This window comes from Zonotrichia albicollis, chromosome 1 (assembly GCF_047830755.1).
Source record: "Zonotrichia albicollis isolate bZonAlb1 chromosome 1, bZonAlb1.hap1, whole genome shotgun sequence".
Taxonomy (NCBI): Eukaryota; Metazoa; Chordata; class Aves; order Passeriformes; family Passerellidae; genus Zonotrichia; species Zonotrichia albicollis.
In genome coordinates, this window is record NC_133819.1 from 10,024,651 (window position 1) to 10,047,893 (window position 23,243).

The 23,243-nt window shown below is 37.7% G+C and overlaps 1 long non-coding RNA gene across 2 annotated transcripts; it reads left to right on the forward strand.

Annotated features, from left to right (window-relative positions):
* Window positions 1-3,984: 3,984 nt before the first annotated feature.
* Window positions 3,985-22,411, forward strand: LOC113459853 (uncharacterized). Of its 2 annotated transcripts, XR_012583027.1 has the most exons (6): window positions 3,985-4,230; window positions 4,747-4,798; window positions 5,705-5,832; window positions 6,367-7,215; window positions 15,090-15,125; window positions 17,041-22,411. It is a non-coding gene; the product is annotated as an uncharacterized LOC113459853 (long non-coding RNA). The 2 variants fall into 2 exon arrangements; XR_003381422.2 differs by lacking the exons at window positions 15,090-15,125; window positions 17,041-22,411 and having other exon boundaries at window positions 6,367-7,564.
* The last annotated feature ends 832 nt before the right edge of the window (window positions 22,412-23,243 follow it).

The window sequence follows — 23,243 nt, forward strand, 5'->3', positions numbered from 1 at the left end:
TTGATTTCCTAGGCTAAGTTGCTCAGAATATTTTCAAGATTCCTTTGTCCTATGCATTAAAATCCATATATCAAAATATTGTACAATCTATTGTGTATGCATACTTTCTTTTGTTTGGAGTTCATTTGGATTTTTAATTTTATTTATTTAAGAATAAAAAATGATTTTGCTTTCAGAAAGCCTAGAATGCTGGTTGTATGACAAAAATCCTTTTGCAGTTTTTTGTAAAAAAGGAAGGTCCACAAGATGTACATTAGAAGCAGCCCAGAATTATGTGATGATATTGCAAAGCAACACAATTTGTTTCTGTGAACCTTCAGTTTTTGGAGCTTGTAGGAAAATTTTGGATGAAATATCATAGTACTGATTGATTGATTGATTGATTGATTGATGGATTGATACCTTTTTTGGTTTTAGGTTTTGGTTGTTTTTTAAAGAGCTTATTTTAATTTCCTCACGCAGATCTAGAATATCTAACATATTGAAAAAAAAGTTGTTTTTTTCCTGGAACTGTAATTTAGATAAGCCCTTAGTAGTAACTTATCTGAATCAAGTTCTCTCCTTCCTCCATCTTCTAATCTATAATATCTGAATTTATACATGAACAAGCAGAGGGAACAGGTTGCAGCTGAGGGAAATAGATTGACTTGCTTATCTCTGAAAACCATACCTGAGCCAGGGCGTACCTGCCAAGGTCTCAATCTTCAGACAAGCTGATCAGGAAATTATGAGCAGATTGCAATAAAAAATATGATAGATAGTCATGGTAGCTCAACAAAATTTTGAAATTTTCTTTGCTGGCTAAACTGACATTTCTTCCTTTGAATTCCTTCTCCCTCACTTCACTCAAAAAAAAAAAAGCTTAATGGAAAAGACAATAGAAATTACAGAATTCACTGAACTAAAAGTATTTTTTCACAAAGAAAAAAAAAATCAAAAAAGCTATCAGGAAGAAAGAAAAACTTCAAAAATACCCTTTATGGTAACCTTAATCATAAAATAAACCATATATCAAGAATGAGAGAATGAATTTTCATTCACTCAAGCACATAAATAAATGCCCATCCAGAAATGTCTTTCCAGATTGGAAAAAGGCAGACTGAAACAGTAATCCTTTCACATTCAACTCATATAGCAGAAAGTCAGAAAAAGGATTCATCCTGACATATTTATGGCTTAAAAGCACTGAGAACTTCCACATATTTCAAGGATAATCACGTTCAGGAGTGACTTAGCCTTGGAGCAGGGTATATATATTTATAGTTATTCCATAATTCTTCCACTACTAAGAAGTGAAACACTAGACTACTTCTTTTTTGTTGGGTTTTTTTTTTTTTTTTTTAGCAAAGCAATCACTGATTCATTTAGGGATGGCAGTAATATAGAGAGACAAAGCCCCAAAGACAGTGGAAACAAGAGCTCTGGTTTTCTGGGCATCACGCTCAAGTGATCCCACCCCAGCTCTGGGCACACGGTGGGACGCTGGAGGGGCTCCAGGAGAGGCTGTGGTACCACCCCAGACTAACACCAGCCCAACTAAAAGCAGGCTTGTGCTCTTCTACCTTGCTCTGTGAGAAATGTGTACTTGATACTTTGGTTTCATGGAATCCCAGAAATCCTAGGAACACTTGGATTGGAAGGGACCTTCAAGAGCACCCAATTCCAAACCACCTTCCCCAGACAAAAGTGCAACCCACTGCACCAGGCTGCTCAGGGCTCCATCCAACCTGGCCTTGAACCCCTCCAGAGATGGGGCACCCTCAGCTTCCCTGGGCAAAGGGAGAAGCTGTAACTCACCTCACAGCAGATGGAGGTGATTTTTTAAAGTGCTTCTCTTGCTGCTTTGAGCATAAAGCTCAGCCCAGGTTGGGACCATTTGAGGAGGATTTGCTCCCATTCTGGCCCCAGCCTGGCCAGGCCTTGTCTGCAGTGCCTTCACAGATAATTTCAGCTCACAGCTCCAGCTCAGGGCCTCTCAGCAGGGCAGACACCATTTCACTTTAATTTTCCTGCTCCAAGTCTGAGGAACAAGGACTCAGATGTGTTGATTCCTGCTGAAAAGTGAGGGAAGGAAGAATGATAAAATAAAACCAGAGGTCAGGGGCAAACTGAAGAACAGCCACAAAGAGTTGCCTGCCTGGAAGAGAAGGTGGGATCTTTGGCTCCTGTGGAAGGGCCTAACAGCGGGCCTGTTAGCTAAAGGAGCGAGAAGAAGCTGAGAAGTAAGAAGAAGCTGATAAGGAGCTCTCTCCAAAGCTGTAACCAAGGAGACCGAGAGAAGAAAGATAAAAGAACCTTGTAGCTAGACAAAGTATTTGTAAAAAGTTAGTGGAAGTCACTGTAACTTTTCACCAATAGTGTTATGTTCACTTCTTGTCGCCAATAGTTAAAGAAGCATAAACAATTAGAAAGTGTATAAAAAATCAGCCATGTTCAATAATAAAGGGTTGCCATCTAAGACTGTTTGTGGTCTCTGCTTTGTGTCGTGACCACCTTGATAGCAACAGGCTCCTGGTGGAAGAAGGGCTTACCAGCCCTCTGTTCCTGACCTGTACCCAGCAGGGTCCTGTCAAGGCTGCAGTGGCTCCAACATCTCAGGGCTCAAAGGTAAAACAAACAGGTTTTGGTCCCACAGTGGCTTTAGAGGACCATGGCTCCACCTGTGCCATCCTGCAATGAACTGGTCTGGGTGTCCTGGTGGATCTCATCCACCAGCTGAGTGTCCCTGCAGGCTCAGGCTCACCCCTTCACCAGCAAAAACAACACTTCTGGACTGTATGTGGGCAGAGGGGAGGGAAGGTGTGTTTGTCATGTTCAAAAATAGTTCTCCTGAAAGATAAGCTAACCCTAATGACTTTCAAAAATTAATACTGCATATCACCAATAGAAAAAGCTAAGAAATTTCTACAGGCTTTCCAAAGTGCCACTTACAACTATAATTCAACTAGCAATTCAATTTTCCAAGGTCTAAATTCAGGATATGATGTGTGAAAACGGCCCAATTCAAAAGACATATGAATTAAATGGAAATGCAAGCCTGTGTGATTCATTCTGTCAGCATCATCAGCTTCACAAACACAGGTTCAAAATAACCAAGGTCAATATTTCTCAGTTATTAAAGTGAAAGGAAACTGCATTCATGAAAATCAGCAGTAACTTCAGAGCTGTAATGAGGGATCTTGTGAGAAGGAACAACTTCTTTCTTTCTTTCTTCAAGGCATGAAAGGTAACTATAACAGCAAAAGCCTGACTGTGAAAATAATCAATGGCTTGCCTTTAGTCTGAATCTGGATTCTGCCATACAATCAGAAAAGAGCTATGAAAAAAGAAGAAAAAATTTTTCTATTCCCCTTCTTTTACATATTTATGTTCTCAAAGTTCCCCTAAATCTTCCTGCATGGAAAGTTACTTTCTCTGACAATTTTCCACATTTTCCTGTCAGGCAGTCATATTCCCTGTAGCTTCATTCCAGGATGTGCTGGAATCAGAGAATTTTAGGATAAACCTATAAATCTGTTATAAATTAATCTCTGCTCAATATTTACTAATTTTCAATACTCTTAAAATGATGGAGACTTCCAGATGTGAAATTGGAAATTATTTTCGAAACAAGGATTAATTTGATCTTTAGTTACTAAATTTGCAGTGACCATATTTCTTTTGGTTGAATGAATGATGCAACTCCAGTTCAAAACAGCTTTTCATCTGATCATTTCTCATATCCACATGAAAGCAAATTGTCTCAATACCCATTGCCCTTAAGTACAGTGCCAAAATTAGAAAATATTTTGTTTTTACGACTGTATTATTTTTACGACTACTTATTAAGCCACTTTTTCTTACAGTGCTGTTTCCTGTTAGCTGATTGACATTAGTAAAACATAAATGGTGTTCTGTTGCTGGATCACTCTGTTCTCACTTTGTCTGACTTCATCTTAAAAACTTGTATTTTCAGTGCCAAATGCCACACAGAGAGAACCTCGCTGACATCAGTGCTACTGTTGTTGGCATTGAGTACACTTCATCTCTGCAAGATCTGCCCTGGTAGAAAACCATCTAATATTCTTCCTGCTTATATAATATTCTAAGAATGAGGCTATCAAATATTTTTTTAAAGTATTTGTTGCTGTTTGATATATCACTGACATATTCTTTTATGGCTGAAAATGTGCTTGAAGACTGGTGAAGCCTTGTTCTTGCTAAGTTTTTCATTCTTTTAAAGATGCTTTTGTAAGTAGCCTATTTGTCTTATCAATTCTGCTGTTTTCCCAGATTGAGTTTCTTAATTTATTTAGCTCTTAATACTACAGAAGTATGTGAGTCTTGTGATTTACTACGTCTTTTAACATTTATATACATTTTCTTAGTATTCATGTAAATCCTCTTGGATTTTCCTGTGTTGATTTTGCTTTACAGTGAAGAATTGGGAGTTTTTTCAAGTTTTTAAAGATTTTTTTGAAAAGTGTATTTTGGCTGATTTCCTTCGGTTAGTAGAGCTCTATATCTACCCATGCTGAAGGATTGCCTCTGTGGAAACTATTATTTTTCCTGGATTTATGGTACTGTCATAGAGAAAAGGCTCCAAGATGTCAGTGTTGATGGTCTGTGATGAATAAAGCTTTCTGCATGTGAAATCTTTAATTCAGTTTGAAATGTGCAGTAAATAGCTACTCTTAGTCCTCTGTAGTCAAATTACTCTTTTCCTGCTTCATGTTTTTTCCTTATGTTTCATCTGCTTTCTTATAGTTTGTTATATTTGGTTCTGAGGATTAGGATTGCAGAAAAGCCAGAAATTCATGTAAGTTTTTTCCAATACATACATGGTACCTGGTAGCTCTGTTGGGAAAATTCTAAATTACTTGATGTATTTCTTCATGAGGAAATGTAATTCATGAGCTTCTGTGCCAGAAACAACTCAGATTTCTGTGCATCATTCTAGTTTGGAAACTCATGCTATATTTGTACATTTATTCTGAGTTGTTTTCCCAGCCAGTGAGTCTGAAGTTTCTCATTAACCTTGCTGGAGATTTATTTAAGCAAACTGGGGTTGGAGTTTATGTGAAAACAGGAAAAGTTTTTGCCTAGATTCTTTGCTTAGTTCAGATTTGGTTTACCTTTCTTTTTATTTGCTTGTAAATTCTTTTTTTCTAATCTAAAAATGAAAGTTCCCTACCATTAGATTTAGATAAAATTAAAGGAATGGAATGAGACACAGTCAGTCAGTAAATATTTCTTTCAATTATTTTCCTGCAATATCTTTGACAGTACATTTTTTTTAATATACTTTGAAAAAATACAATGTTAGTAATCAGGATGTTCTTAAATCAGCAGAGTCTGCTGTTAAGAGGTGGCCTATCCAGGTTGTGGGCCAGCTGTGTGGGATTTTTCCAACTCCGTATTACCACTCTACGGAGTTGTGCTTAAACCTGGAAAATAAACTTACATCTATACTTAGCCAAAGCCACCAATACTGCCAATTCTTTAACTAAAATGTAATTTTGGTTAGAATTTAGAGGGGGATCTCCCTTTCCTTCCAGTCAGTGATCTCTAGGGGATGCAGCCAGTTATAATCAGTAGTAGACAGGAAGGGTGCCATTATCATAACCATGTTAGTTTCAAATATATATTAAATTTTATTTTTGTACAGTATTGTTGATATGAACTAGGAGTTAGTAGCATATGTTTTTATTTCTCTTACCTCCAGTGACCAATTTGTATTTCATCTCCTGCTATACATGACAAGAACACACTGCCATGAATTCAAGAGAGAGTTAAAGCAGAGCAAGTCAAATTGGAAAGAGGCCCTTGGAATACAGTTACATTCACCATATGGTATGAGTTATTATTATGCAATTTTCATAGGTATTGGTATAAATTAAAACATTTAGAAGGGCCTTCTTAAAACCCTAGATGTTATTAAACAATTCATCCAAATCCCTAATCCCTGAAAGGCCCTTTGGACCATTAATCAAACCATGCTAGCTTTTGCCCTGCACATTTTTCTTCAGACTAGTCCACAGAAACAAGCAAATAAATTACACATTAAAATTTATGAGTACAAATTTTTCCTTCCCTCTAACTAACGTGTACCATTTTCCCTAGAGAAATTCCCTCCTGCATAAGAAATTAAAGCTTTTAAGCAAAGAATAGTTCCATTGTCACAAAGAAAAACAGAACCATTGCCATAGCCATGATATTTTCAAATATTTAATAACAGTGAATACTATATTGCTGATATGAATGAGGGCTTATTAGTATATATAACCATAGTAATATATATAACCATAGTTAGCTCCTGAATGTTGCAGCACTGTCATGCAGTAGGAAAAAAAATTCATTAATTAATTAATTTTTTTTTTCTGCTAGAAAGGAGACGTTGTAACAGTTTGTTCTTTAAAGAAGCCTCAAAAGGGAAAAAAACCCTCAAAGCAGCAAACCTTTTGGCTCTTTTGATCTCCTGGCAGCTGAAATCAACAACTGCAGAGCCTAGGGACACTTTGGTTTCCAGCCTGGATGATGGACTGCATTTGCAGGAGGTTATTATCTGTTTGTTGGAAACAGACAGACAAACCAGATGCCTGAATTGAGAAGGCTGTCTCAGTTCAGATTAAAATTTTCCTCAGTTTCTGAAGACTCAGCAAAACTCCAGCATAGGTTGTTATTTTAGTCAAGAGTAACACTTTAAGGTCAAAATGTACCTTTTTAAAATCATAAAATTGTGAACTTAGGCATTTTAAATTCCTGCTTGATAAACTACCACGGTACTGTCTCTGAAGGTTACTTCAGCATATGTATTAACATCATTTTTACATCTGAATGCTTTTGAAAACCAGATTATTTGTGCAGAAAAGTAAGGGCTTTATCTTGGTATCCAAGAATAAACCCAGTGCAGTTATCTGCTACACTATAAATACACATTGTGCAAGAGAAAAAGCATAATTATCTAATGCCATTGGAGCTGATGGTTAGAAGACAGTTATTTTCTTGGATCACATCAAGATGGAGCCTTGGTTAGCTCTATATTAAGCAAAATTATTGCATCAAACACTTGAGTCAAGCAGGCCTTGTTTTAGCATAATGTATGTAAGAATTTTATCAATACATTGCTAATGTAACTTTCCACTTGTAGAATGGAAGGACCTGCAAAAGAATAACCAGTCCATGGTTGCTGAATTTTCATCTGGTACTTGTCCAGCCTTTGAAACATGTAAATTTGTAAGTGGAATGTAAATTTGTATGTGGAATGTAAATTTGTATGTGGAATGAAAATTTGGTTGTGGGCTCCCAGCAGTAAAAGGCCTTGCAAAGCCGAGAGCAGTGGACAGAGAGTCTCTTTGCAGTCAATCTATTCAAAGTAATTTCACCTTCCTGTTTCTCTGATAGGCTCATTCCTCTGAAAGGCAGAAAAAGGGGGACTTCATTTCGTTTGAATTGCCTGGAAAACAGATTTACTGAGCTCAGCTGAGTATTATACATAAAAATAATAAAAGAAAATAATTTTGGAATCCTGATTTCAGTCAGACCTGCAATAAGCTGGCAAGTGGTTTTATTCTATACAGTGCAAAAGCAGAAAGATGAATTTTTTTGAGTTATACAATGATGAAAATAAAATATTAGAAGTTATTAGAAAGTTTGCATTTTCTCATTTTATCTTCAAGACAGTTTACTTAGGGGACTTGACTTTTTCAAACTAGGGGGAATTCTAAGCCTGGATTATTAGACAAATCACATAGATGTTTACTAAGTAGCCAGACACCAAAGTAGAATTTGGAAGGGAAGCACAATCCATTTTTAAGATAACACTCCAGTAAGTCTTTAAACTACAGAATTCATCAAGCAACTCCCTGTTTGATCCTGACTGCTCCACTCCAGCTTTTCAATTTCAATGTAAAATTGACTTTTCTGTACCAGGCAGAGGTTTCCCATGTCCCACAGTGCTCCGAGGAGAGCCTGCTGTGCTCCAGAAATGAGTGCTGCAACTTCCACTGGCGCCAAACTCTATTTGTTCTCTGGATATGTTGAAAGAATAAGGACAAGAAAGTCTGTCATGGCTTATTCCTGAATTTTCATCCAGAAAGAGATTTAGTGGACCCAAGAGATAACACAGCTTCATACTTTTTGGGAGAAAATAGTTCTCAGGAAAGAGGAACATTTGTTTTTAAAATAACTCAGTGCCGTTTTGGGGCAGCCTGGGAATGAGAAGGTCTTTCACGTAAAGAAAAAAAATATATAATGAATAGCTAGAGTTAGATAAATGTTTATGACCTAACCACATTCTCAATTTGATTAGAAAGAGACAGAATTACAGAAAAAAAAAAAAAAGAACATGAATACAATAATTTTATTTTAGTCTTTCCAGACCTGCTTTAAAGATTGAAGAAGCTCAGTGATGCCACTGAGATTTTCCATGCTTGGTCTAAAACAAAACCAACAGCCAAAATCTGGATACCTAACTCATTATAAGTACTGGAAACAAACATTATTTTTGACCTAAACTGGTACTACTTGTTCTCCTAATTTAGAGGAGGAATTGAGGGGGTTGCTCTTTATTTTGTTTGTTTGTTTGTTTGGAAACATATATGAAAATTGCCAATGGCTGTGGGAATGGGCACTCATAATAGCAGCTTTTCATGTTTCTCTTGATAAGCTTAATCAAAGTATCTGATTAGAACACTTCCCTTAGCACTTCATGTATTGTTTCCTTGGGAGCACAATAGATGTAATTTCACTCTTTCAGACTAAATAATTTTCATGGTAATTTCATTGCCATTATCCATCCCACACGTGGTGGTTTTGTATATAAATGTGTCTGACCCATGGCTTCTCACTAGTAGCCTGGAAAAAGTACCTTCCAAACATAAAAAGGTACAAGCTAATAACAGCAAGTACAGATAAAAACTCATAACTTGGACACAACAAATTTGATAAATAGAAGCTGAGTAAGAGAAGCATTATGCGACCATACCTGATTACTCTTCAGTGGAAATAATTCTTGCAAATATATCATATAAGTTAGCTCTTGCTAGATTATTCTACACCTCAAACATTTCATTTTCATAAAATTAAATGTTTTAGATGTAGAATAATCTAGGCTGATGCATCTAAGAACTGTCTGTAGAAGATATTTAATAGGATTCACCTTTGGTTTCACTATTCAAGTATTACAGCTAAATCTTACAGCTTACTCTTGTGAGGACCCTGATTTCAGGGAAATTCAAAATTCAGGACTCCCTTTAGAGTGCACAAAGCTCTCCTGTTTGGCTGTGCTGTTCCCCAACACTGTGAAGGGGATTCTTCTTTGGGGTTCACAGCCAGCACCTTTCCCTGCAGTTCACCAAGTTAACCCCCTGTATCTGTTCAGTCCTTTCTCATAACAGAGATCCCACCTGAGGCTGAGGCTGGCACAGCAGCATGGATAAATGGGAGAGCTGAGTTGGCTCTCTCCCTTCAGGTGGCTGAAAACAATGGAAACTTGAAACAATGTCTTCCATCTTGCAGATCTGTACCATAAAAACTGATCTATCTGGTTTTGTCACACTGAAATGCAAAACACATAAATGATGGACAGAGAGGACTTGAGAATGTGCTGAATTTCAAGAGAGTACTTGAAAACCCCACAGGGTGATTATATGTGAGCTGGAAAACAAGGGACTTTTGCTTCATTTTAAAAAAATGCACTAAATAAAGAGTGACCTCACTACTTTTGCCCTCCCAGAAAGTTTTCCCCTCTAGTTTACAATGCACTGCTCCTTAAAGTTTAAAGGGGTTGTACTGGGTTCAAACTTCTTTTGCTGTTACAATTTGTCTTTTCACCAATCAGGGAGGCCATCATGCCTACTAGCCTGGGAGAGTTGGCTTTCCTGTGTACAAGGTGGCCTATGACTATGAAATACTCAGATCAGGTCAACATTGCACCTAAAATTCCTCTGAAGGCTTCAACAACTTGAAAAAAATTCACTAAAATGTAATGGTCCATGCTCATATGTCTAGAGCTAGGCATTAAGAACCTGTGGTCAAGAGAAAAGCTTCTTTCTCTAATGCATGGTAAGAAATATCCCTTCATTCTTCCTTGGGAGAAAGAGCAGGAGCTGTTCAAGCTGTTTTAAAAGCATCTTATATTTTATTTATTTTTGTTGTTATTCTTATTTTGAATTTCACTTCAGTATGTGTGTTTGACACAGAATGGTGTTGACAGGGCAGGTAAAAGGAAAATTTGAAGTTGCTTCAATGAAGAAAAGCAGTTGTTGCAGAACAGCTAGTTCATTATCTTTAATCCATTAACACAGAAAGTTTTACATGCTTCAATACCTCTCATATTTTTTGAATATGATTTATACGGAGTTTGGTTCTTTTTTAAAAGGAAAGAGAACTTTGTAAGAGAGGTTTGAAACTCAGAAAATATACTAGGATGCAGTTTTAAATTACTTTGCACTAATCTGATAGACACACTCTCCCTTATTGTGGAGAGACAACCTACCATATTTGAGCAATCGTGATAGAAAATAGACCACAAAAGTATTCATTATTTTTCCCAAATACATAATATATCATGAAGAAACCTCTGCTTTACCTCAGCCAAACCTGAATTCCTTGAAAGACCAAGCTGAAATCATCCAGCCTCATCAGGCATCCTGGCTCTTGGATAAGGTTTCAGTTCGTCTTGTGACGAGATCTCTGGTGTCGAGATGACCCCGAGGTGTTGGAAAGTCTCTTTTTCCCAGCCCCAAGACCAAAGAAGAAGAAGACAGAATTCCTTGGCTCTCGTTCTCAAGGTTGTTTATCTGCTCTTATCTCATACATTGTCTCTCTCTGACCTGCTAAGGTCTGTCCAGCAGGTCAGGTTGAGGCACACTGCCCACCCTTGGGGTGGTGCTATCTTTTTATACTAAAAACTGCATGTATTTTATTTACATTAATTTTTCAATACCCATCACCTATGTTAGACAGTCTGTCTCTACTCTAAAGCAATCCAAAAGAGCGACCATCACAGCAGAAGATGGAGACTAAGAAGGACAAGGAGAAAGACAGAGAACATGCCCAGATTCCTCCATCTTGCCTCTTGAACCCTCATTCTAAAAACCCCAAAATACCACATTTTCATCCTGTGATAAATTCACTGTCATTCTATTCAAACTCTTGTGGCTTGTAACTCTTCACACAAAGTTGGTAATTGTTTCCATGGGTTGAAACCAAAGGCACAGGTGTTTTTGACCCCATGCCAAGGTCTCTGAGCCCCCTGCCAGGGTCTGGAGTCCTCCAGGGCAGCCAGAGGAATGTCCTGCGTTCCAACAATCTTGGGGCGAACCCCACATGGGGAGAGCACCTTGGATGGCAGCAGGTCTAACGCAACCTCCTCTCTAAGGGTTCTGTCCTGTTCCCAGTGCATCCCTTGGGTCCTCGCTGCATCAATGTGCCTCTGATATTCCCAGTCCTGACTCTCTCACTGCTTTCCCCATGTTTGGAGAGAATTTCCCTTTGTGCCTGCTCCAGCAGAACCATCCACCATCCATTGGGGCTCAGAAGCTGGAGCTTGGGCTGTAGCCAATGAAGGTTTTTGTTGATTCTTGGTGCTTGGAGAGCAGTCCTTGGGCCCCCTCCCAAGGCCTGGGTGGGCATCCAGGTGAGGTTGGGCAATGCCAATGCCATGAGGTGTCCCAGAGCCCCCCTAGATCCCAGGTGACAGATTGTCACCAAAACATAGATGGGACTGCTGTCATGGAAACAAAACTGCATTGAAATACTAAAAATAAAGCTGGCCAGACAAACTTGATAGTTTTTAGGCAGAACACTGGAGTCAGAGACTGACATGGATGTACTTGGATTTTAGACTGGCATTTGCTAAGGAATCATATGATAGTCTAGAGAGAAAATTAAATCAGTTTGGCTTGTTCCACAAGAAAATTGGTTCAGTCAAAAGCAGGTTTGTGAGCTACTGACAGTGAAAAATTGTAATTAATGTAAGAAGAAAGAAATTGGCTGGTAATACCCACAAGAATCAGTATTGAGCTACCTGTTTAAAGTCTGGATAAAGAGATCTACAAAATTCGATAAAGAATAGGGAGTTATTCAAGATACACTATGGAATGATTTGGAATGATTCACTAAAGTAGGGAATAACTAATTTGTATCCCAGTACTAACTGCTGTGAAGTGAGTATGTGGGTGCTTATTAAAATACATGACCAAATTCTCCAGCCTTCCCAACCCAAACACTTTGGGCTTTCATCTGTCAGTGGAAGTTTGCTGTAGATAAGCCTGATTTTACATGAATGCTGCCAGCAGAATAAGGATAAAGGTCTGAGAACTGGGTCTCTCCTTGGTGGGAGAATCTAAAAATCCTTCAGTCACAATTTTCTCACATTTAGACCTACATTTTCCAGTATTAGCTTTAAAGCAACCACACCAAGTAGCAGCATAGCAGATAACCCAGAGCTGTGGGTCCCTGGGCTGATATCCAGTGATGCTTTGAGGAACACACAAGATCCTTCCCCATGGTCAGGTATCTCAGTGTATAGTGGCAACTTTATTCAGCTGTGTTAGCATGTGTGATTGAATTAGATGCCTGCTAGTAAGTTTTATGATAGAAAAAGCTCTTTTACCTTCTTTATGATGAGAATAATTTTACTATCTGGTCTCAGATGGTGCTGACACCTCAGCTGTGGAAAGCATGGTGCTAATAAAGTAAATGGGCTATGCAGAAACATTTGGGATGGCTGTAGCTGTTTCATCCTTGACTTTACTATAAATCATGTAAGTCATCCAAATGTTACAAACATCAACTTTAAATAACACCAGCAGCTAACTTATAAATACATCAGTAGTCAAAGCTTGTTCCCATTTGGAAAAGTGGTGAGGTAGCCAGAATAACTGTTCCATTATAAATCCTCAAATGCTCACTGCTTACTGAGACAGCCATTTCACTTAATTTCTGAAGATAGAGAACCTTTGAGTCATCAAAACTATCTTCATTGTCACTGAGCAGGGATTTTCAGATAACTGAAAATTTATTTTATATCTCTTCCTCAGTCTTCTGACCTATGTATTATTCAAGTAACAACATTTTCATCTGCTCTTGAATTATTTAAACTGTTGTGCATGCAGACAAACACACTTCCCCAGCTCTGCAGCAAGATTCTATTATAAGCATATACTTGTGTCAAATCACATGCATTGGTGAACTTAAACACTGAACACATCCAACACTGATATTTCTTGGATGCAAACCCCCATCAATACTATTTAAAAAATACTTAGGGCTTTCACTTTTTAGATTTTCTATACTAATATCTTTTTTTGAAGAGGAACCAATCTGGCTGTGCTAAGTGCATATTCTCCCAAAAGTTAATGCATGGAATCTCAGGCTGAAGGCCATTTATATTCATGTTTTAAAACTACCATCTTAATCAGAGTATTAGTGTTATTATCATAATGCTCATTAATGTGTTTCTCATAGATAATTTAAGTATGAATCAATGCCCAAAAATAACTCATTCCTCTGAGATCAAATAAATTAAGGAACTGAAAGATGTAAACAAAACCTATTTATTTCAAGTTAAAGCAACATCAGCATGTTTAAAGTTTAATCTGAGACTATTATGCAATGGTAATGCAGGTAGAACTGGCTTAGGAAAGTTTACCCTGAAATTGAAATATGCAATGCATTCTTAAGAGATTCAGTTTTGCCATGTAGAAGAGAGAGCATTCTAACTGCAAAATGCATGAGAGTGGTTGGGACTACATTGTAAAACCTCTGTGGTGACAGAGAGAGGCACCTGGGAGAGTCAAGGTGATCATATTCAAAATTATAAAGCAGAATGCCCATTAGAGACACTAAAAAACCACGGTGTGGTTGAACTCCAAGACAGGCTTCAGACACTGTGAAAGTCTTTAAATACCTGGAGAGTCTCCACCTCTCTCTTTGCCTCCAGGAGAGGAGAATGCTCAGGATAATACCACTCAAATAATAAGGATTATTTTTGGTACAGTATTTGCCATTCTATTTTTCATGGATTGGATGTGTTCTCTAATACAGAGTCTTCATCCTTCCCCTTGAAACCATTGATGAGGCACAACTCAGAGGCCCTTTCAAACCCCCCAAAATCCCATTTGTGCTGTTCTGAAATTAGTTTGAGGAGGTTTCCATGTGGTTTCAATAGACCATGGCATTAAGTATACTGTTCATGTGGAAACCCCTATTTCAACCTGTTTTGTACATTCCATACATCTTCATGTTAGAGGTATTTTGGCATATAAGTAATATTTTCAGAAAATATCAACAGTGATACACATTTGGCTACTGAGAATAAAAAGAAGTTTCAGAGGAAAGGATTTATGGGTTTCACTTAGAAACTAGTGTTCCATGAAAAGAAAAGAAAAATGTTAGAGGCTTCTAGTAACACAGATAATTTCAGAAGTATTTGTTTGGCAAAGGTTTTCCAATTATAAACATTATTAATGTAGGTAAAAATAATCAACTGCTACAGTGAACAAATTAATGCAGAATTTTTATGAATCCTTTGATACTATAAATGTGTAGCCATAGGATTATACAACATCTTCTACATTCTGCTATACATTTTCTACTCTTAAGTTATTTAGTTTGTGACAAACTATTGGTTTCTCCTAACCACTGGAAAGGCTTTCTGAGCCAGAGATAAAACAGTGATGCTTCTTCCAACTCAAAAACATTCTGTAAACACTGTCTGAAATTACAGTTGAGTGTAGTGCCCTCAACTGACATTTTAAAGATCCAAAACTTTGTATAAAATATCACTTGGAGACCTCAGATTTTATGGCATGATTTTTTAAAAACTGATTAAAATTAAGCTCTCTATGGCTTTTGCTATATTTATTGTGCTGGAAAGCTGTTCCAGACCACAGTGCTTTGATGGATAAAACTAACCCTGACTTCATCCCACCTGTGTTCCTAGACAGTCTGGATTCATTATTTCTGTTAGTTATATTAAGTAATTCTAAGAGCACTTTGGTTTTACTCTATTTTGATATATTTCCAAAGCCATGATGATCCCTCTCAGCATTTGCTTCATGTAGTTAAAGAAGATGAATCTTTCACTCTTTTTTTCCCTCTAGGATGCCTGCATTTTTTTCATGGAGACTTGAGTACAGGTGAATAAATTTGCATGTAATAATCCATCAGGGTTCAGCCCTGCCTTCATCAAAACTACTCTTCCTCTAAAGAAAGGACTCAGCCTGCCGCAATCCTGCCTTTCAATTCTGATGGTTGCACATAACAATGGACCAAGATCATTCTGCGGCCTAAGCTAGCCAGATTTCTTTTTATTTCAATGCAAAGAGGAAATAAGCAGCTACATCCAGTGAACCAGTTTGTATCATGTCTATCCTCTGTGTACAGTGTGCATTGCATCAGCTCCCAGATTCGCTACTTCAGCCTGAAAAAAAAACAGTTAAAATCCTGAGGATCATGAGGGTGTCTGCAGCCAAGTGACATAGAACTCCAAAGCAGACTGATGGGGAAAACTGAGCTCAAGAGGGGAAAATAAGGAATGTTTTTGTAGAGAAAGTCACAACATGCACTTTATTATGGTGTTGTACCCTCATGTAGATGTAATAACATAATATATTCATAACTGCACAAAGACATCTTAATGTAAATAAATCACAAGATAGAAAAAAAATACTGTGATAAATCTTAATATTGGAAATCCACAAAACTGGATTCAAATGTGTTCAAACATTTTCCTTAGAAATACGAGTAATTCAGTGTTACATAATAAATAGTGTGCATAAAAATTTGGAGGAAAGTGCTATTGTAATGCGGCAAAATAATCTGTTCCTTTATGATTGGAAAAGCATTTTGAAATTAGCTTCATTTATAACATGAGCAGTCATGAGTATAAAAATAGATGCATTTTGTCTTTTTAAGCAAATTTTGCCCTCATTTCAGAACACAAAGTGACGTAAATCAGCTCGTTCTCATGCACTTGTGTGATACTCTGAGGTATGTGTATCCAGCATTTCAGAAACAGGTTTAATTTAAAAAAATATTATTGTTTTCATTCACATTTTCAAAACCTTGGAAGTTTTCCTATCCTGATTAGTCCATTTTAGGGGAAAATCTAAAGAGCTGGGTCTTACACTGCCTGAAAACTCTCCTATCATTGTCCATGTTACAGGCAGTAATCTAACTAGAGGGGCCACTGGTGAACTAAAGAAGAAAAATTAGTATTTCTATTTTAAGAGACACATGAACCTTGCTGGAATTAAAATACACTGGAAATGTAACCCCTGAAGTGGCAGAAGTCTTTATATGGTTTTCTGAATTTTCAATGGAGCTGCACAGACAAGTAAATTACTGTTACTGGAATTCCATCAAGCCCCTTTCTCCTAAAATCCAAATTCCATGTATGTTTTTTTGCCAAAAGGTTAACAGGTGACACTCAACACCTGAAGCAGAGTTTCAAACCTGAAAACCCCCACAAGTGCCCTGCCAAGTAGGCTTACAGCCAGCTACAGAGTATTTTTAGAAGACAAGAATCAACACAAGCCTTGAGTTTTCCCCAAGCTGAGAAGTAGTAGTTTTCCTCTGGATTCTTCATTCTTGCTGCAGTACAAAAGACCAGTTTGCCTGGATCAAACTGAAACAAAATGATTTAATCACCTTGCAGGGATGAAGATGCCAGTGTTAGGAAATATTAGTGATGTCTGTTAAAAATAATTGAAAACCACAAGCGCTCCCACCCCAGAAAACTCAGAGACTAATGGATATTTATTTGAATCAGCAACTGCCATTGCTGCAAAACTTAATCTCAAATTATTAATTATACTGAAAATAGAGAGTCCTGATTTGTAATCTGTGCTGCCTTTTCTGAGCTGAACACTTTAATTTTCCTCATTCTTTGTTACATCCACGTTCCAGAGCTGCAATATAGAGGCAACAGTTTGTCATGAGCATTTATTCCTGGGGTATCTGTAATAAAACCCAGATCACCTTTGTATGATTTTTTAACTGCATCCAATGAATAGTTCAGTAATATCACATCTTGTAACTTTCCCTTTCTAGGCTGTTTTCCCTAAAGAGAGAAATGGAAGATATGCAGGAACAAGAAAAGACTGAAAAGAAACATAGGAGAGTTTGAAAGAAACACCATTGCTCATGTGAACTTGCATAAAGTGAATGAACCAGATTTTGTTTTGCCATATTTCACTTCATGGATGAGCAGGACACTCTAGAAAGGGTGGCCTTGGAGGAAAGAGAGTACCTGGATTCACTGCAAGAGAGTACCTGGGGCAGTGCAACAAGAAACCAAAAGAATCAGAAAGTTCTGCTAAGTTCTGGCTCTGGCTCCTCCAGGAACAGTACCTGCATGCTCTGCTTGATGATTCAAGATGCAATATTTGCTATGATCCCATTTCACAGGTGGATTTGGAAGAGCTGTGGAAAAAAATTGAGTTTTGGAGGCTGAGTTTTGGGGGAAAAAAAGAAGAATTTATCAACAAATTGACACATTCCTCAAACTGTTCCTTTGCCTGCCTCTGCCCCTCACTTCCCCAAAAAGCCTGATTTATTTATTCCAAGATAAAACTGACAAATTCTGATGTGTTTTTCTATGTTAGCTCAACTCACCATCCTTAGCCCTCTTTTCCGTGCTTCTCCAGTCTCTAGTTACTGACCTAAAGTAAATAAATACTCCTATCTCTCAAACCATTCTTTTTGTATGTTCTTCAGTGTGTCCTTGTCTTTTTCCATCCCTCTTTAGGATGCTCCTACAGCTCTGTCTTTTCTGTGTGTCTTTTTAAAGTAAATGTCATCTACAAACAAAACTTCTCCCTTGTGTCTACCCCATAGTCTGTGTCCACAATTGGGATTCAGGTATTCAGTAATCTGAATGTAGGTGTTTATTTCTGAGGAACCCATTGTATATGTGTAGTCTGAAAAGCAAGGCAATAATATTTAAAGAACTGTATAGTTCTTTAAATATTATTTATTTATTTATTTATTGAACTGTATAGTTCAATAAATCCAAGAGCTAAAGAACAATATCTGTGGCAGCTGAATGATGATCTAACTGTGCATCTTTCAGTATGAGTGGTAATATCTACATTGCAGCTATTGAATGTTAGATAGGATAAATCCTATACTTTTGTTTAAACTAGAATATCAGACCCTCTCTAACACTTCTCTGTAGACATTTAAGCTCAACATAGCCACTATAAATTAATTTTTTCATCATATTTTTTCTCATTTCTCATGGACAGAGCTATTAAGCCCCTGATCACACAGGACCATAACCTGAGGCCTTTATTACCTTCTGACACCTCTAAAATACAGGTTCTGATTCATTCACTCAGAGTTTTATCCAGGCTCTGCTGTCCTGCATGTGGCATGCTTTTTTGGGACTGACTAAATCCCACGCCTCCCTGTGGTATTTGCTGGGTCCCCAGGACAAAGGAGGAATTAATGAATCTGACTCCATGTTCTTAGAAGGCTAATTTATTATTTTATTATATTATATTAAAGAATACTATATTAAAACTATACTAAAGAATAGAGAAAGGATATGGACAGAAGGCTAAACACGATACTAATGAAAAACTCGTTACTGCGGCACAATCCCAACACAGGCAAACCATGATTGGTCTTTAAGTAAAAACAATTCACAGGTTGGATAAACAATCTCCAACCACATTCCAAAGCAGCAAAACACAGGAGAAGCAAATCAATAATTATTATTTTCATTTTTCTCTGAGGCTTCTCATTTTCCTAGGAGAAGAAATCCTGGTGAAGGGATTTTCCAGAAAATATGGTGGTGACATCTCCCCTCTACACCCAGAAGACCTTTGCAAGGATAATTTTCTCTCTGAGGTTGCTCCTCTCTTTCATATGAAAGAAAGTCTTCTTAGAATTTTCCCAGCCAACAACAGCATTTTTCTTCTCATTTGTCCCTGAAGCCAGCTTTGGGCTTTGTTCAGAGCATGTGGCTTGCTTGTACCTGGCCAGATTTTCAAAAAACAGCTTTATTAGTTCTTTCCAGCCATTGCTAATGTTCAAGAAACAACCTCTTAAAGTATGTGTAAAACTTCCCAGTGTGTCTTCAAACTCTTTCTTAAAACTTTTTTTCCATAATATTTCAACAGGCCCTTTGCTTGTTTGATAGTTTCCTGCAGCAAATGTCCCCTCTCCTGTTGATAAGCACTTGTGAGGCTTTTATTGATCTGCTGCTTCTTCTTCCACATCAAATCCAACTTGTCAGAGTTTTGGCTATGTTTTTCTCCTGTTTTCTGAGCAGCTCCTGAAACACCAAGTTCCCAGGACTTGTGCTCAAGTAGAATATATCTCCTCTAGCTCAGCAAATATACCAGATTTCAGAAAATTGTCGTAGTGGAAAGATCCAGCAGTTATGGGGGTTTTTAACAATATGTTCATGAAGTATCTACTCTATTCCAGAATTGATTTTTTAGTAGTTATTTCTTTTCCCAGCAGAAAAGAAGTTTCACTTACAGAGCAGAAGAGATTGCCAATTTAGAGCACATTTATAAAAGTATACATTACTTTTCCCAAGGCAGAAGGCATTAAAGAAAGTTTCAAGTGTTTTTGCAACTGTCAGTCAGAGAGGAAGGAAAGAAAACCCCACAAGTTTATTTCATTATTTTTATTTGGATTTATTTTGCATTCTTGATTAACTAAATCAAATAACAAGAAGAAGCTGCTGTGAATATTCTCCAGCTGGCATGGAGCTATAGGGGTAATTCTGCATGTGGATTTTCTAATTTCCCTTGTGGAAATAAAGCTTTTAGTGCATAGTGCACTGAAGCAAAACAATGAGAGCAACAGATGCTCTCAAAGTGTTTCTTAAGTGGACAAATGGCCTTTATAACACAATAGAGACTCAGAGTGTTATTTATCAGAAACTCTGTAAAAGCTGACATTCTTGTGGAGCTGGAGTCCCACTTTCCTCTTCTGTTTTAAGGCAGCAGTTTGTTCAGAAACGTGCAGTCCTTACATGAGATCATTAAGGTGCTACATTAAAGATTAATAACAATTGTTGAAAAGTCCATTAGAATGGGCTAATTAAAGGTGAACCAAACAATGTAAAAAATTCAACTATGACTTGCTTAGCTAGCTTCAACTAGTCAAAACACTGGTTCAAAAAATTTAAAAAATAGTAGGATAATAAAAGGAAGTCATATTAGCACAAGGAAAACACTGTGCTTCATTCCCTCCCCCATCTACTTCAAAAGAATTACACCTTGTTAACTGCTGTTCTTGTTTCTTGTTCTCCTGTGCTGCTTGGATGGACCTAATGACCAAGTACACCAAGTGTTTGTTAATGATTTCTCTTTCCTTTTGTTCTACACAGGTATAGTGATGCTTTCAGCCTCATTATTTCCACTTTATTACAAGAGATTCAAAACAAGATAAATTCAAAAGAGAGGTGTCCTGCTCTCTTCTACAAAGGAAAAACAGAAGATAAACTGAAGTGATTATAAGATGAATGTTGCTATATAGCAGAAATTAAATAATGTTCCTTCTAAAAGTAATCAGAACATATTAAAGCAGCAAACATAAGGTAACCAAATGTAGAACTAAAAGAGCAGTATGTGTCTCTGTGAGGGAAATCACAAAGAGGAAATATCCATTCTTTTTAAGAGGCTTAAGCTAATGTAGAAATAAGACTAATAATATGCTTTAGTCACGAGAATAGAGTCACTGCATGTTGTCACAGTGGTATAGGTTTACAGTTGCCCTAGTACAATAGATACCATTTTCTGATTTCATTTTTTGGATTTTTTTTATCACAGTAATTCTTAGTTTTCTGAGCTTTTTAAAAGACTAGCTAAATAGTGACATGTGGTTTTGTCACACATAAATGGTCAATTGTTCTCAAATTCAACACCACTTAAAGTGTAGTTTGAAAATTAGTAATAATGTGAGCATCAGTGCTTTAAAAGTCTTACAAGAGATTTTTAAAAGTGTGTCATTTGCTAGTTCAAAGAGAACTGAGTGGGGAGATGAAATTTGTTCTGATATGAAGCAGCCCTGGTTAACTGAGGACGTCCTAGACAGCTGGAGGCCAGCCAGTGTGGCACCCACATGCCAGAAGGGCTGGAAGGAGAACCCAGGGGCCTGCAGGTCTGTCAGCCCTCAGTGCTGGGGAAAATAATGGAACAGATCACCCTGAGTGCCACTGTGCCCAGTTGTGGGCCACTCACTTCAAGAAGGACATTGAGGTGCTGGAGTGTGTCTGACAAAGGGCAGCAAGGCTTGTGAGAGGTCTTGTGAGGAACATCTGGCAGAGCTGGGCCTGTCCAGCCTGGAGGAAAAGAGCTCGGTGGAGATCTTTTTGCTCTCCACAGCTGCTGAAAGGAGCCAGATTGCACCTGGGGAAGTTCATGTTAGATACTAGGAAAAATATCTTCACTGAAGGAATGGTTAAGAATTGGGACAGGTTCTTCCAGGTGGTGGAGTCGCCATCCCTCAAAGTGTTCCAAAAAAGAGTGGACATGGTACACTGGGATATGGTTTAGTGGGCCTGTTATTTACCACACTGTGCCAAGTAGATGATTTCTGGATGATTAACAGAACTATCATTGCATTCTTACATGCAGGCTGGACTTATCTTGCTGCCTTTGAAACACTTTTTAATTGTTAAAAAGAACAATAAAAAATGAACAGAACTGAAATGTGTTCAGTCAAAGGACAGGCTTGGTGATTTTGTCTCGGAGGTGTTCTCTGATCTTAATGATTCTATGATTCTTTGAATGGAAAATAATAACTTAAAGAAGGAACTCAGTTTCAGCTGTTTGAAATTAAAAGCCATCTTCTGAATGTAGAAGCTCAGAAAGCCTAAGATTTAATTCGATTTTTGTAAAGTGAAATAATTACAACCTTACACATTTTCTTAGTGCCCTTTTTGTTGTTCATGTTATTCATGTGAAATGCTGAAATCTAATTAAATTCCCTGGATGCTGAGAACCAGTTTGAGGCTAAAATCAAGGATGCCTTGAGGAACCAAAAGAACCAAGGAGTCAGATGGTTTCTTGGTGCACCACTCAGTTATGCACAGACACACGAATTGCACCAAAGCTGCTTTTGGAAATGCACTCTTACTGAAGCAAGGAACTAAAAGATGAAATGATGCATAGATGAAATGCCAGCTGTCAGATCTAAGTGGTGGAAATCTTCCCAGCATGAAAAGCAGAGACTGGAACTGTAAAAGTATACCAAAATATAACAGTAATATGTAGCAGGTGGCAAGTCTCAAGTTTGTTGTTCTCAATCCTTTCAGCTTTCTTATGAAATGACAATGTATATTTTTCATTAAAAAATAGATAAGCCGAGGCTACTCTAGCATGCCAGAAATTGTAACAGGCTACATGTGAATTCAGTTCTTTAGTATTACCATTGTGAAGCAGGGTGGCAGAAGGCCAACTATTGCTAATTGGGGAACAATAAAGATAATTACAGCTAACTGCATCTGAACAGTCACCAGACAGCAAAAATTTCTCTTTCATTAATGGCTGACTCCCATCCTGAATTTCATTTCAATTCAGTCTGCTCTGAACAGTGAAAAGTTGGAGTATAACAAGATCCTCTCCAAGGCAGCTCCTGGAGCAGCAGCTCACAGGCTTCTGTCAGCTCTGGTCTCTGCTCTGGTTAGCAGCCAAGAGCCACATAAACCAAACTGCTATCCTGGTTTTTTCTTACCCAGGACCTGTCTCCTGAACTCTCATGGAGACTTGTCCTGAAAATCTTTCAGGTTTTAAAGATTAACACACTATATTCAAATGATCCTTTCTCAGCTGGTCTTCAAACACTCTGGGTGCTGCCAGACTTGGAAAAAACAGAGATGGGCTGCTAGACAGAGCTCTGTAGGACTTTTTTGAGAGGAAGAAATGTCAGATAAATTTCATATCCCCTGAGGTCTCAACAGGAATTGTGGGCCTAGCTAACAACTAAGATTACTCTTAAGATACAGTAGAGTTTTCTCAAAATTTATTCTAAGCATGCAGGTCTCATCCTGCTTCCCATTGTCTGTTGTAAAGTGAGCTTGGCACACACCAACTGTTCTTACATTTACACATCACAGGCACAAAAGTTTCTTTTATTATACATATGAAATACTTTTTCAGTGCAGCAAAGTTGAAATACACCACATTAATTTAAACACTAGAAAGAGACCAAGTGGTCTCTCTATGCCACTAAGGTTTCTCCAGAAGGATCCATCAGTTTTAATCAGACACTTGCAACCAGACACATCTTGC